This window comes from Nelumbo nucifera, chromosome 8 (assembly GCF_055504915.1).
Source record: "Nelumbo nucifera cultivar China Antique chromosome 8, China Antique-T2T, whole genome shotgun sequence".
Classification (NCBI taxonomy): Eukaryota; Viridiplantae; Streptophyta; class Magnoliopsida; order Proteales; family Nelumbonaceae; genus Nelumbo; species Nelumbo nucifera.
Genome location: NC_142656.1, coordinates 51595084 through 51608710, shown reverse-complemented (window position 1 = coordinate 51608710; position 13627 = coordinate 51595084). Strand labels below are relative to the sequence as shown.

At 36.4% G+C, this 13627-nt stretch overlaps 1 long non-coding RNA gene and 1 pseudogene across 1 annotated transcript; both read left to right on the top strand.

The window, feature by feature from the left end:
- Positions 1 to 1031: 1031 nt before the first annotated feature.
- Positions 1032 to 1652, top strand: LOC104601675 (uncharacterized; annotated as a pseudogene).
- A 3607-nt stretch (positions 1653 to 5259) lies between these two features.
- LOC104601554 (uncharacterized) lies at positions 5260 to 10072 on the top strand. Its single transcript, XR_735908.3, has 2 exons — positions 5260 to 6064; positions 9246 to 10072. It is a non-coding gene; the product is annotated as an uncharacterized LOC104601554 (long non-coding RNA).
- Positions 10073 to 13627: the final 3555 nt, after the last annotated feature.

Here is a 13627-nt window from a genome sequence, read left to right as displayed (position 1 = left end):
AATTGTTTAATCATTTTTACTATTATTTCATTATTTTGATAATTATTTTATAGGTTATAACATTTTTTGTTCATTTCCTATCACTTCACCTTTCTCGTGGTAATTATTACTAATCATTGTACTACCAGAGGTAAAATTGTTGCCATTTCTCGGAATTTAATATTCAGGTTTCAAAATAACATTCTCTACATTTGATGTTAGAAAAGGCAAAAAAACCACAATTTTCTATAATACCTTTGTTAGAGGAATTTTGCTTTTTAAAAGTTAGTGCAACTGAACGACACCTTTAGAACATCAACTTACCATCCCAATGGGGTATCCACAATATTTGAAACTTGATCATAACCTTGTATTGCAGCCATGTGGACAATATGGTTGCCATTTTTGCTAACAAATTGGAAAGAGACATCATGGTTTTACCAATAATTGCATTTAATAGACTTTGAATCAAGGGAATCGATCAAGAATTTGCAGTGGCTCTCAAAAACAAAATGATCCAAACCCTTGTTAACAGCAAGTTCAAGACATTTCTTTGACAATGGTTCCTTTTACAAGCATGATGAGCTGAGATTACAATTACATTGCATGCTCATCATTTTCTTGTTACAAAATTACCTTCATGATTTATGAAAAAGAGGCATTTTTCTATGTTCAAAATGCCTCCATTAGTATTTGCCCATGCTCTTCCGTTTTTTTTTACATCAAGAACCACCAACATATCCATTAGGCTGCGTTTGGTAGAGGTGTAAAATCAAACCGGGGTGAACTTTACACCCCGGTTCGATTTTGTAGACATTTGATAATTTCAGTGTAAAATTACATGTTTACCGTTTACTTATCTCTCTCTCTCTCTCTCTCTTCTCCTTCTCTCTTCTTCTTCTCCTTCTCTCTCTCTTTCTCGCTCTCTCTCTCTCTCTTCTCCTTCTCTCTTCTTCTTCTTCTTCTCCTTCTCTATCGCTCGCTCTCTCTCTCTCTCTCTTCCCTGCATCATTCCACCTTGTCTTTTCCAGCCATCTCTGCTCCACCTTGTCTATGCCCTGCATCATTCCACCGCATTTGTTGGGTAGGAACTAGGAAGGAGGAGGTCAGGGACCAAGACTCGACATGTAGTCAGCAATGGTGGGCTATGAACATCCAGCAATTCCAAAGGAAACAGGCCTACAAGCCCAAAGCACTACAATTAAGCTCCACTTCGAGAAAACCTTGGAGGAGAAGCGGGTTGTCGATCTCGAAAAGAAGAAACTTTGGAAGCTCTTCTAGTTCTTCTTCCTCTTCCTAGGCCTGGTCTTCATTGCCCTGGTCCAGTCGCCCGGGCTATAGTGTCCCCACTGTTGGGTCCCCATCAACTCACCATGGCCCATCTCATCTTCTACATCTTGGTGGCTCAGACTCTCCGCTGCATCAATGGACTCAAGTACCAGCGGAGGTGCCACAAGCTAACGCTACGGCTAGCGACAGAGAGGTTGAAACAGATCAAGATGAGGAGGAACAACGGGCTGGCAGATGAGACAGACAACTTCGAGATTCAATTCCAACAGCCTCCCCTGAGCTATTTTGGTAAGCTCAAGAGGAACTGGACCATGCATATCGGATTCTTGATCCTGGTATACGTCTTCATGGTCTTTTCCTCAGTTGTTCTTCCCTATTCCTAATCTATAAAATCTACTTTCTTCATATGTGTTCTACATTGTCCTGGAATTGAATGCCTTCGCGTAGATCTCCCTCCGTGACTGCAGCATCATGCACATTGGTCATCAATTTTCAACTCAGGTGAGGCAGCGTGATTCAAATTCCACAGGTCGGTTTGTCGAATTCAAACATGGTACCGGAACTAATCATTGGTGAGGTAGCTCTTCCTAGCTGCCATAGTGAAAATTTTGCAAGAGCTAATATGGTGGCTCTGTCTTTTTGCCCTTTCTCTCTTCTAAGCCTCTGACAATTTCTCCCTTTTCTCTATGCTCTTGGTTTTGCTAATTTGCTCTGCTTTTATAAATGGTGTAAATGGATAAGGTTGTCCCTTGACTCCCTTCCGCCCTTCTCTCTCTCTCTCTCTCTCTCATAAATCTCCCGCTACAACAAGATGTAACCAAACAGGACGAGTGTAAATGGGCACAATGGCTGGTCCATATTTTACACTCTCACCGAACCATTGTGTCTTAACTTCATCAGTGTAAAAGTGCATTTACACCAGAAACAAATGCAGCCTTAGTGAATAGGAAAAACCACATTATATACCCTTTGGAATTTGACTAGTAAACCATGATCCATGGGAGGAGTGGAAATTCATCATGATTTAAGGGTGAAATTTTTTAAATTCCAACCATACAAGTCTCAAGGGCCATTTGATACCAACCGAAGTGGTTGAATAAATGTTTTTTTTTTCTTTACTAAGAGAGTTGAATTGGATGACTTATTACATTGTCTTTTTGGTTGTGTTCTATTTAAAAGAAAAAGGTAAGGCAAGTTTCCTACCTTTTCTTTCAAACCAAGCACAACCTTAGTGAAAAGCTATTAGGGATTAAGGAGGTTGTGAGATCCTCAAAAATTGAAGTTTAAGTTGGATTGATTATTATACTTATTTGTATTTGTACTCTTTCTAAATTGAGCCTAAATGTTTCATTATTTCTCCCACTAGAAGACAACACAATAAATCATGTAGGTAGGCCACATGGCTAACCTTTAGTTGATCTAATACTTAACTTCTTTTCTTTGAGGTTAATTGAACTTCTTTATCTCCCTTTCACATTGAATTGGAAATCCATGCCCCACCCTATATTGACATAACATTCTTTTTTGCACCAATTTGTGAATGAAGTAATTTTCCTCATTGATGATGTTATTTACATTCTCACCAAAGAGATCTCATCATTGTATTTATTTCTTTTACCAAAATAAGTTTATATTTTTAGTTCATGCAATGATGTTTTTGTCTTTTCACATAAGATGTGTTGACATCCACACCACACATCTATAAAAGCATCAATGATAATAGATTTCTAGTTTTATTGCTTTTTTAATAGGTAATTCAGGTTGGTCAGATGGAGATAACTACATCCCGAAGGCCAAAAACTTGGAAAAAAGACAAAAAATCCTAATATCCCCAAAACATTGTGAAGGTGGGATTCAATCCCACTTAGGGATCTAAATGAGTTTGGTTTGACACGAGTTTGCCTTCACCCTAACCCAACCTTCTTATGTTCACATCCAAGGTTTAAAATTTCGATATAATACGCTCGATATGGGGCATATTGTATCGTATCTTTGAAAAAAATATACGAGATACACATGAAAACTAGGTGTCTCGTCTTTTTTCATGCATATCAACCGATACACTACGAAAAAGATATGGCCAAAAACTGAAAAAAAATAAAATAAAAAATAAAAAGGGGAAATCAAGCTATTTTTCCCTGAAATAAGCCCCCTAAATGACTCTAAAACTCCAAACCTCATTCCTAGAGTGCTAGATTTGCAAAAATTTATAAGAAACAAGTGTCATTCGTTAATTTTTTATGGCAACAATAGGTAAGTTTTTAATATTTTTTTATAATATCTTGTGATTCTTTTTTTCCTGAATGTTTAAATTTATGTTCATCTACATTTCTTACATTCAAAATCACAATTTTTTTTGTCATCAGTAGATCTATGGAAATTTCATGAAGATATTTGGGGAAAATATAAATTAACAAAAAAATTGAAAATGTAATTTTTTATCAACCTATAAAGACTTAATATGTTTTAGATCTATGAATTTATCTATCATATCCATAGAGAAATTGAAATTTCTTCTTTAATATTTTTTTATTTTTCATATTTTTAGAATTAAATATAAATAATAATTAATTATATTTTATCATTTGATCAAAACAATTGAATATATTATAATTCTATGGATGATATATCACATCCACAAACCAATTAAAAATTCTTATTTAATTTTTTTTATATTTTTAGAATTAAAAATAAATAATAATTAAGTATATTTTATCATTTAATCACAATGATTGAATATATTATAATTCCTTGGATGATCTATCATATCCACAAAGCAATTAAATTTTCTTCTTTAATAAATTCCTTGGATGATCTATCATGTTTTATGGTTGGATAGGAGAGTTAGGTTTTTTCCCATCCCATAAAACATTAAAACTTAAGAATTATAATTTATAAATTATAGTTAAGCATAAGACTTTTAATGAAATTATAATTCACTACAATATATTTATTTGTAAAACCATTAAAATATATTAATTTAAGGTATATACACCTCATTGAGGTTTTATATTTAGTCTTATTGAAGTATTTTTATGATTTACTAAAGTATTTATAGTGTTTCCAAGTGTATGTATGTGTATCTTAGTTTTTCTCCAATATGCATGCATATCCAAGGCGCATCCCAATATGTATCTTAAAATTGACTTTCTAATACACTTGGCGTTTTCGATACTTTGAACCTTGTTTACACCTTGTCAGCACCCAATTTTTGCTTGGTCCATTGCCTGAGCCTCCAATTCACTCCAAACACCCGATCTGACCCTTTCAACCTCTCTGAAACACCCAAAAAACCCAGAAAACCCAAGTTTCACCCTGAGAGCCTTCAAATCCACTGTTAAACCTGTCTGATACCAAGCCGATGGCCCCAATCGACCCCTACTTACACCTCAACCACTAGATCTGACACACCTTTAGACTCCGAACACACCAAAACACCTGCCCATGAAGTTTTAACCCTAGATTCCCTCATTTATTTCTCCGTCAAACCAAGATTCCACTCTGAAACATCCTATTGACCTAAATTCCCTCGATCTTGTCCCTCTAAGACTGATTAGACCTCATCATCAGATCCCAAACACCTCCAAATACTCACCTGCGAAATTTCATCCCAAAACACCATTATTTATCCCTCCATCGCACCAAGATTCTATTTTAAGGCTTCAAATTAACCGAATTAAACCCTTTCCAAATCTTCCTGATCCGGGTCCAATATGACCGATTTGAAATCACTAATCAACCCAAAATCCCCAAAAACCCCACCTTTCCAAATTTTAGCCAAAAATACCTACATTTACTCGTCCATATAAAAAATTTTCATTTCTACCGATCTCGCTAGCCCATAAACATAAACCCCCTCTTAGTCAGACCCATCTCAACCCTCCACCTTTCACCCAAAATCTCAGCCTCCCATCAGAACCCCGGTATTCCAAAATCATGAAAATACCCCTACCTCCCATATAGATTCGACATCAACTCTTTATTCGCCCTAATCAAGGAGAAAGATCCGAAGGAGAGACTATTCATCTCCCCCTTCGTTCGAACCCAACCCAGGCGGTAGTGAACCCAGATCGATTTCCATCTCCGGCTTCCCTCACCCACTTTCTTCTCCTTCTTCTTCCCCCATCCCCCATTTTTCTCTCTCTCCCTCTGTTTTGTCATCGCCACTGTAAATTAAGGCGGCAATAGATCTGAACCCGACTCCGCCTCTTTCGCCGATCTCTCGTTTTCTCTATATGTTCTTTTTTTTTTTCTCTTCTTCTTCTCGGAAACCCCCCAAAATTGACCATTCACCATCTCCTCCCTTCGAGTAACAGAGAGCGGCGACAACCTCTAATCTGGTTCTCTCTTTCTCTCGCTCTCATTCTCTTTTCTTCCTCTTCTCTATTCTTTGTCTACTACTTCTTCTTCTTCTTCTTTCAGAATTTATCGAAGCTCACTGCTAATCGTCTTTGACCTATGGAGGACGACGAGCACAAGATTCTCGGTAACAATGACAGCACACTTTTAAAGTGCCACCATCTTTGCTAATTTCCTCGGGTTATGATCTGGGACTGAAACCGAGTATGCTACCCTCTGTGTTCGTCGTTCACGAAGTCAAATTGAACGCCTAACACGTTTGATGTTCGACTCCCATTCTATACTGAAATTCGAAGCCCGTTTTCCTTTAGCAAATCTTTCCAGAGTAGTCCACTCAAGTTCGACTGAACCTCCCAGTTACAGCATCGATAGAATTCAGACCAAAGTCTCATCCGGAACCTTCCATCAACATTCAACATCGGCAAGGACAACTTAGGTAAGGATGAGTTAAACTCTCTCTGTTTTTTTTTTTTTTTTTTACAGTGAGGATTTGAGGTTGGGGAGTAGACCGATGGAGGAGGTTCCATTGGGCTTACTCCCGTAGATCTTATCCCCAACCCAATCCAACCTTATCTCTGTTGCCTGCTCGCAGCCTGAGTTCCTTTTCGAAATTTTCTCATTGATAGATCAATCTTTTCGTTGCTATTATGAATATTGATACTCCTTTTATTCAATTGATTATTATTTCTTTTGTTTTTTCTTTCTTTCTTTAGCTGATATGTTTTTCGGCTGTATTGAATGTTAATACTTATTTAGAGTTTGATCTATTTAGCTAGTAATGGATTAAATTGGCAAGATAGCTTATGTTGTTTTCCTTTACTTTCAATATTAATAATTGTGATTATGTTCCTTTCAAAACCCCATGCGGGGCCCACCTATCAGACCCGGGAGAGGAGTGCCTAACCCCTTCCCTCTCCCAACAGAGTCTTACTCGGACTCATTTGACCAGTGCCTTGGTCTTTGGAGTCACTATTTAGTAAAAACGATTTTGATGCCATTCTAGAAGGTCCCATCACCTTCGTTTTTTAACTGATGGGTGGCAACTCCATTTCCGTCCCAAGTGACAAGTGAGCCATTTTCCGATGCTCACAGATTGGCGACAACATTAGGGAATTTCCCGGACCATAGGTGGGGACCACATGGGTCCCATTTGACTTGATTGCCTCTTCTTGTTTATATGCAGGTTTCTTTTTTGCTTTCGTCTGTTAGAATAATAATTCTTCTTTTTCTGATGATTAGATATTTGTTTATTGCTTTATATCTATTATTGCTTGCCTGCCTATTCACATTTTGCACACACCATTTTGCATTAGTTTTATCATCCCATGTCCTATTAGGAAGGGGTCCTAAGTGGTAGATCATTGGGGCCTTGGTCCCAATAGTTGCACCAAATGCCCAAACCAATCACCAACCAAAGAAGCCCATTTGTTCGATGGGTAGAGCTTTGAAGATCGGCAACCTTGTTGGAGCCTAGAGTTTAGGTGTCAAACTCTTCCCTCATACATCACTGTCCATATGTCAATCTAGTCATTTAGGATGTTAGCCACCTCATCTTGGTTTGCTTTCTTACCCCTTGGGGGGCCTACATAAAAATATAAAAAATAAAAAAATAAAAAAAGATAAAATGTCAATGGTCTAATAAAACTAAAATAGAAGTCGAACAATAGGATATAATATATAGAAAATAAAAAATGATAAAATAAAAAGGGACATAAAAAAGAAGAAAAATAAAAATAAAATGAAAAAAAAATTCAAAAGAGGGATAGGAAGCTTAGGTACAAATATGCCTAGAAGACTATCAAAGAAAATAAAAATAAAAAATGAAAATAATCAAAATCCCAAAGAAATTTTAATTATAAATCAAATGAAAGGTCAAAAAAAACAACATATAATCACAAATCATAAAAAAAACAAATAAAAAGATAAAAAATAAATCAAAATTCCAAAACAAAAAATATATTAATCAAAATTCCAAAAAATTAAAAAGTCAAAAAATAAATCAAAAAAAGCAAAAGAAGCAAAACAAACAAAAAGGAGAAAAGGTATGATGATAAAAAGAAAAAGGGACAAGAAATTTTCAAAGCAAAAAATGATAAAAAATAATATAAAAATAAATTGAAAATAAAAGAGGATGAGAAAATCCATTGTTATGACTTAAATTTCTTGAAATTCATTTAAATCAACTAGAGTTTTGAATTGCACTAAGATCACATTATCAAATCAAAAGTAAAAAAAAAAAAAAGTAAAAAAAAAAGAAAGAAAAGAGAACAAAAAATTGGGAAAGAAAGAAAAATAAGAGGTTTAGGAGTGAGAGAAAGGGAATTGAGGAAGAAAGCTTGACCTTAGTGTGTGGAGCTAGACTAAAGTTTTGTAGCAATTCTACAAGTCTTGAATTACTGAAGCTGAACAAGGCTGCTAGTCCCTATTATCAGATCATGTTCTGCATGCCTAGCTGGGTTATGAGGCATCTTCCCCTTACTCTTGAAGGTGAAGGTTCAGAAGGTTACAAGAGCTGGTTGTTCAAGGGCCCTATTACTGGAAATTCATGGAGTTGGAGTAAGCTAGGGCATCTGGATGCGAGTAGTAACATTTTTTCTTGGAGCCATATCTTCTTCTAGTTTCAACCCGAAATGTAAAGGAATTCCTACTTGATGATGGTAGCTTTATCGAGAACTTAACTTTGATTGAACTAGTAGTTCTGGGAAATTCTTCTTAGATCTCTTCCACTAGAGCTTGACAACTTGAAGTGCTGGGAATTGCTATGCTTAAAAGATCCACGATCAGCCTCACTTATGGGGTTGGAATCAGCTTCTTTACCCCCACTTGAGACAAACTGTTTGTGAAGTCCAATCCCTGAGGGGAATTCCCCTATTCTACAGAGATCTGTCTGCTACATACCTTCCTCAGTGTTTGTACAAACTGGTTTTGAGAGGAATCCCATATGAGATATGCAGTACCAACTCCTTTATTGCACTGCTATTGGGGATGTGTGAGCCATTAATTTGGTACTATTTGGGAGGAATCTCTTTGATGAAACTCCAGGGCATTCAGTAGAGGTTGTCATTGATTACTCTGGAACTGTCATAGAACAAATTTTCTAGTGGCTGTCATGAGAAAACCTGGTGCATCATATCCCTACATACTTGGGGGAGAGAGACAAGGCTGGACCGGATGCTGGATAAGTGAGAATTACACATGTCAACTTCGATAGTTTTACCTGTTTTTTACCCAACTGTGGGTGTTAATCCTCAACCATCTATTGCACAACTACCTTGGTCATTGTAATTGATTCAACAACACCGACTTTGGGTGCTACTCCAGTGGCCACAGCCATTTAATCCAACTGTTTCCAGTTATTGACCAAGGCATTTTTGGGTCATCATCTATATTGTATACCCTGCTTAACTTATGTAGTAAGCAAAAAACTCACGCTTGCCCCTATGATGGTTGCTTGGGGATGGGACCAAATCCAAAACCTTTGGTTAAAACAAATAAGGCACTGGCAGAAGCTATTGGCAAAAGATGGTTGTTCACTATATCTATCACAGGAGTAAGATACATGGCATGGCATAGTTTCAAGACGTGCTTCTCACTGTGTTCATTGTTTGCATCTGCAGGCATGGAGCCCAAATTGTACACCACCAAATGCAGAAGCATGCATAGAACTGTCTGGGTGTAATGCAGAAAGTGTTCAAGATGCAGTAGCCCCCCAAGTTCGTTACCGGTTATTGATCAAGCCCCAAATTCATGTAATATGTCAAATTTTGGTTTTGGGGCCTGCTGGAAAAGGGATAATTTGAAGGAACATGACAACTAAACCACTTGGTCAATGATATGGGTGAGCATAACACCTATCCACAAGTTCATGATATTGGTCCTAGTAGTGCACTTCTCATTGATTCAGAGAGTCCCTAGCGTAACTAGCATACTTGGTCAAAGTGAATCACCAGGTCTACCTAATATTACAAAAGTGCAAATGTTGCATCCTTGTCTTCCCAGGTTCCTCAACTAGATCAGAAAATTATGAATTGGGACCGGTATTGCTCATGGTAAGAGGGGACAGTAATTTCAGCACATGGTTCCACATTGTGCAAGTATTGTTGCCTCGCATGCAGTCAGCTGATGACAAATTGGTTGACAATGCTCTGAATAGTACTCAAGTCGATATTGAAGTTTTGAAGATCTTGCAAATCCCACCGTTGCTGGCCAAAGCGAAGATATTCTTGATGTGGCATTAACTAGCCATAATGTCAATGCAAATCCCAATGTGTTTCATGGGGGGCTTACTTATAGAATTGAACCCTGTCCTTAAAAGGATGATAGTATTGAAGATCACCCTCGCATTGTGCCAGCAAGATTTGCTTCTGCACAGTATAATTATGTTGACGAACTGAATGTCAAGACATGACTCACGTTTCAGTGGATGTGAATTCCGATACTGTAGTTAAAGGTGTCAGGCACACTAGCAAAGTCTACTCGTTAAAAAACATAGGCATCTATTGATCTTGATCCTTCGGATCTTGGCAAGCATCATCAAGTTGTGGATCCGTAGAACACCCCTGCAGATGAAGATGGCACATTCTATAGTGGGGGACATTCCTATCTTCGAGCTTATGAGAAGCTAGAAGGCCTTTGAGATCAATTTGGAGCACCCAATCATCAAAGACATGAATGTTGCATATGAAACTAACCAGGCGGTCAAGACACATTGAGGGTTAATTATTCTCATGTATATCACAAACAAAAGAAAAAAACAAAAAATCATTAAGTCACAATAAAAAAAATCAACAAGAAAATAAAAGAAAAGGAAAAATTAATCAAAATTCAAAAATTATAGGACAAATGAAAAATAAAAAAAATATTAAAATAAAAATAAAAAGGTAACAAAAAATTCAAAATTCAAAATAATAAAAATTAAAAAAAAAAACATCAATTCAGATCAATCAACGAGTAAAAAATATATATATAAAAAAAAAGAGATAATAGATAAGTTAATAACTAAGTTGTAAAATGTGGGACTTGTATAGAGTGCTAACATGCAATAAAAAATAATAGAATACATAAAAATGTAAAAAATGATCAAATTTTCAAAAAACAAAATAATAAAAAAACAAAACAAACAACAAAAAAGTAAGACAAAAGTTCAAACACAAAAAAAGAAATAAAAGGAAGGAAATAAAAAATAAAAAAGGAGCAAAAAATAAAAACATAATAATAACAGAGAGTTAAAAATAATAATAAATAAAATAGGATAAAGGACAAATAATAATAACAAAGAAAGTTGAAGTTAAAAGGTGCAAAAGCTCAAAAAAAAACACAAAATAAAAATTTTAAAAAATCAAATCAAATCAAAAGTAAAAAAAAAAGGATATTTCAAAGACAGAGAGAGAGAGAGAGAGACAGTCAGTGATAGCAAAATAAAGAAAGAAGTAGTCGCTAATTGGGTTATGTTGACAGGAAAGCAACACCAATAATCCTCGGCCAATTCCTCATTAGATAATGACCAAATCAGTTATCGAGTTGTGCACAAAATCCTTGTCAAAATCTTGCAATCATTTCTCAACTAGCAAATCTGACTACTTTCTCCTTAATAGAGTCAAGGGTGTCAATCTTAGTTTCATTTTTTAACTACGTCTGACATGATCCCTTTCAAAGGGGTACATAGAGCAGCTCGTCTCATGGGTCCAACCACTTCCATAAATAGAATATCATTTCCCCCATTCCTCTTTTCCTTACTTGAGATGCTTACTTATGAGAGAGTGATTAGTTCGTTCAAGGCTGTCTACCTGCAGAAGAAGGCAATGTTTGCCTCTTCTCAAACACCCAATTTCCCAAAAGCATGCCTGAGGAAAGTTAGTTGTTGATCAATAGCTCTATAGTTGAACTTCTTTTGACCTCTCAACCCGTAATAAAACCATCATCTTTGTCCAAATTGGGGCAGAATTGCAACTGGCAAAGCATAACACTTTCCCTTTTTAATAATGCTTGAGCCAACATAGAACAAAGGTACCATCCTAACCTAGTGCTCTGTTGATTAACCAAAGAAAGGACTGGAGGCCATCCTCGGTCATTTCTCTTTCCATAATAATCCATTGAATTCACAAAAGTAGCTATTTAACTAGTTGTGCTTATGCATTAGACCTTTTTTTCAGAAAACTAGCCAAACCCACAAAATGCACCTCAGGGATCACCAAAGGGCTAAAAAAATAAATAAAAAAAAAAACAAAAACAAAAAGAGAAGAGAAATAAACAAAAAAAAGAAAGAGGAGAGAAAGAAGAAGAAGAATGCCAAAGGGTGCTTTGCTCAACATATACTATGCTCAATATATGCTTCTTTAATATGTGACGTGTAGTCAATAATGAAATGAATGGAGGCCATCCTTGGCGGCTTGTTTAACCTTGTGCATTCAGTCTTGATGATATGTAATAAAACCCCCTACTTGGCCCTTTAAGCCTTCCTATAAGCTTTTTCTTCACAATAAACACTTTCCAATGAGTGGGTGTCAAAATAGACAGAACGTGATTGGAGCAATCGAGCAAGAGTAAAAAAAAAAGAGAGAGAAAAGCAAAAAAAAAAAGGAACTTTTGGTAGTTTTGTTGATAATGAAATACTCAAATAAAGTGGGGCAGTTATTAAGGAAGATCAAGCAAAACCTGAATTGACAAACGAAGAATCAAGAAACAGTTAGAAGAAACTGGGGCAGTTAATATGATTTTATCAATACGGGAGCTCTTATGATGACACCCACATGCTAGTTTTGATTTTCCCAACTCATTTACATTTCATCCCAAAATAAAGTCATCCCTAATTAATAAGAAGACACGATTCATGTTGATGAAGAATATAAAGAGCAATCTCCATCCATATGGCTATGAATAGAGTCTCGATTAAAAAAAAAATCTAAAAACAAAGAAAAAGAGAGTGAGAGAAAAAAAAGGTTGTTGTTATAATGAATTCCTTGTTCAACAACTTAAAAATCTATCGTGCATGCTGTCGAACTCAATGAGTTTTAAGGGACGATCCTAAAGAGATGGTACACACTCTCATCTGATGTGAACCAGAAGTATCCCATTTGGACATAATCACTTTCATATGAGTTGAGGTTGAAGCCACTTTTGCCTTTGGATTTTGAAGTTTTTTCCTTCTTACCATTCCCATATTTCATGTTCTTGTGCATTGGTTAATATTTGAATACTTCTTGTACCACAGCTTGAGGAGATGTTTTAACCTTTTTAGTACATACCCAGTTTTTATATTGGCTTTACCATCACATCATATCATTTTGCTTACAATGTTGATTATTTTGCTCTTTCATGCAAACCATTACCCTATCTTCCAAAGATCCCTCCAAGTGTTTATCTCACACTTCGGTCATAATCTGATTGAAGATTTATTAGTTAAAGTATCTAAATCTCAATCTCATTGATGATATTCATGATGGTTTTCATTGGTCATGTCAGCCTCTATGCTTTGACTCGCGTCTGTCTTCCGTTGGTCATATCAGCCTCTATGCTTTGACCTGCGTCAGAAATTTCATTGGTTATGCCACCACTATGCTTTGGCTCACGTCAGAAATTCCATTGATCATGTCAGCCTTTATGCTTTAACTCACGTCAGAAATTCCATTGGTTATGTTAGCCTCTACGCTTTAACCCGCATTAGAAATTCTATTGGTTATGTAAGCCTCTATGCTTTGGCCCATGTCAAAAATTCCATTGGTCATGTTAGCCTATATGTTTTGACCCACGTCAGAAATCCCGCTGGTCATGTCAACCTCTATGCCTTAACCTACGTCTATCTTCCGTTGGTCATGCCAGTCTCTATGCTTTGACCCGCGTCAAAAATTTCGTTGGTCATGTCAGCCTCCATGCTTTGGCCTACGTTAGAAATTCCCATTGGTCATGTCAGCCTTTGTGATTTGGCCCGTTAGAAATTCCATTGGTCATGTCAGCCTTTATGCTTTGACCCGCGCCAGAAATTCTGTTGGCCATGTCAGCC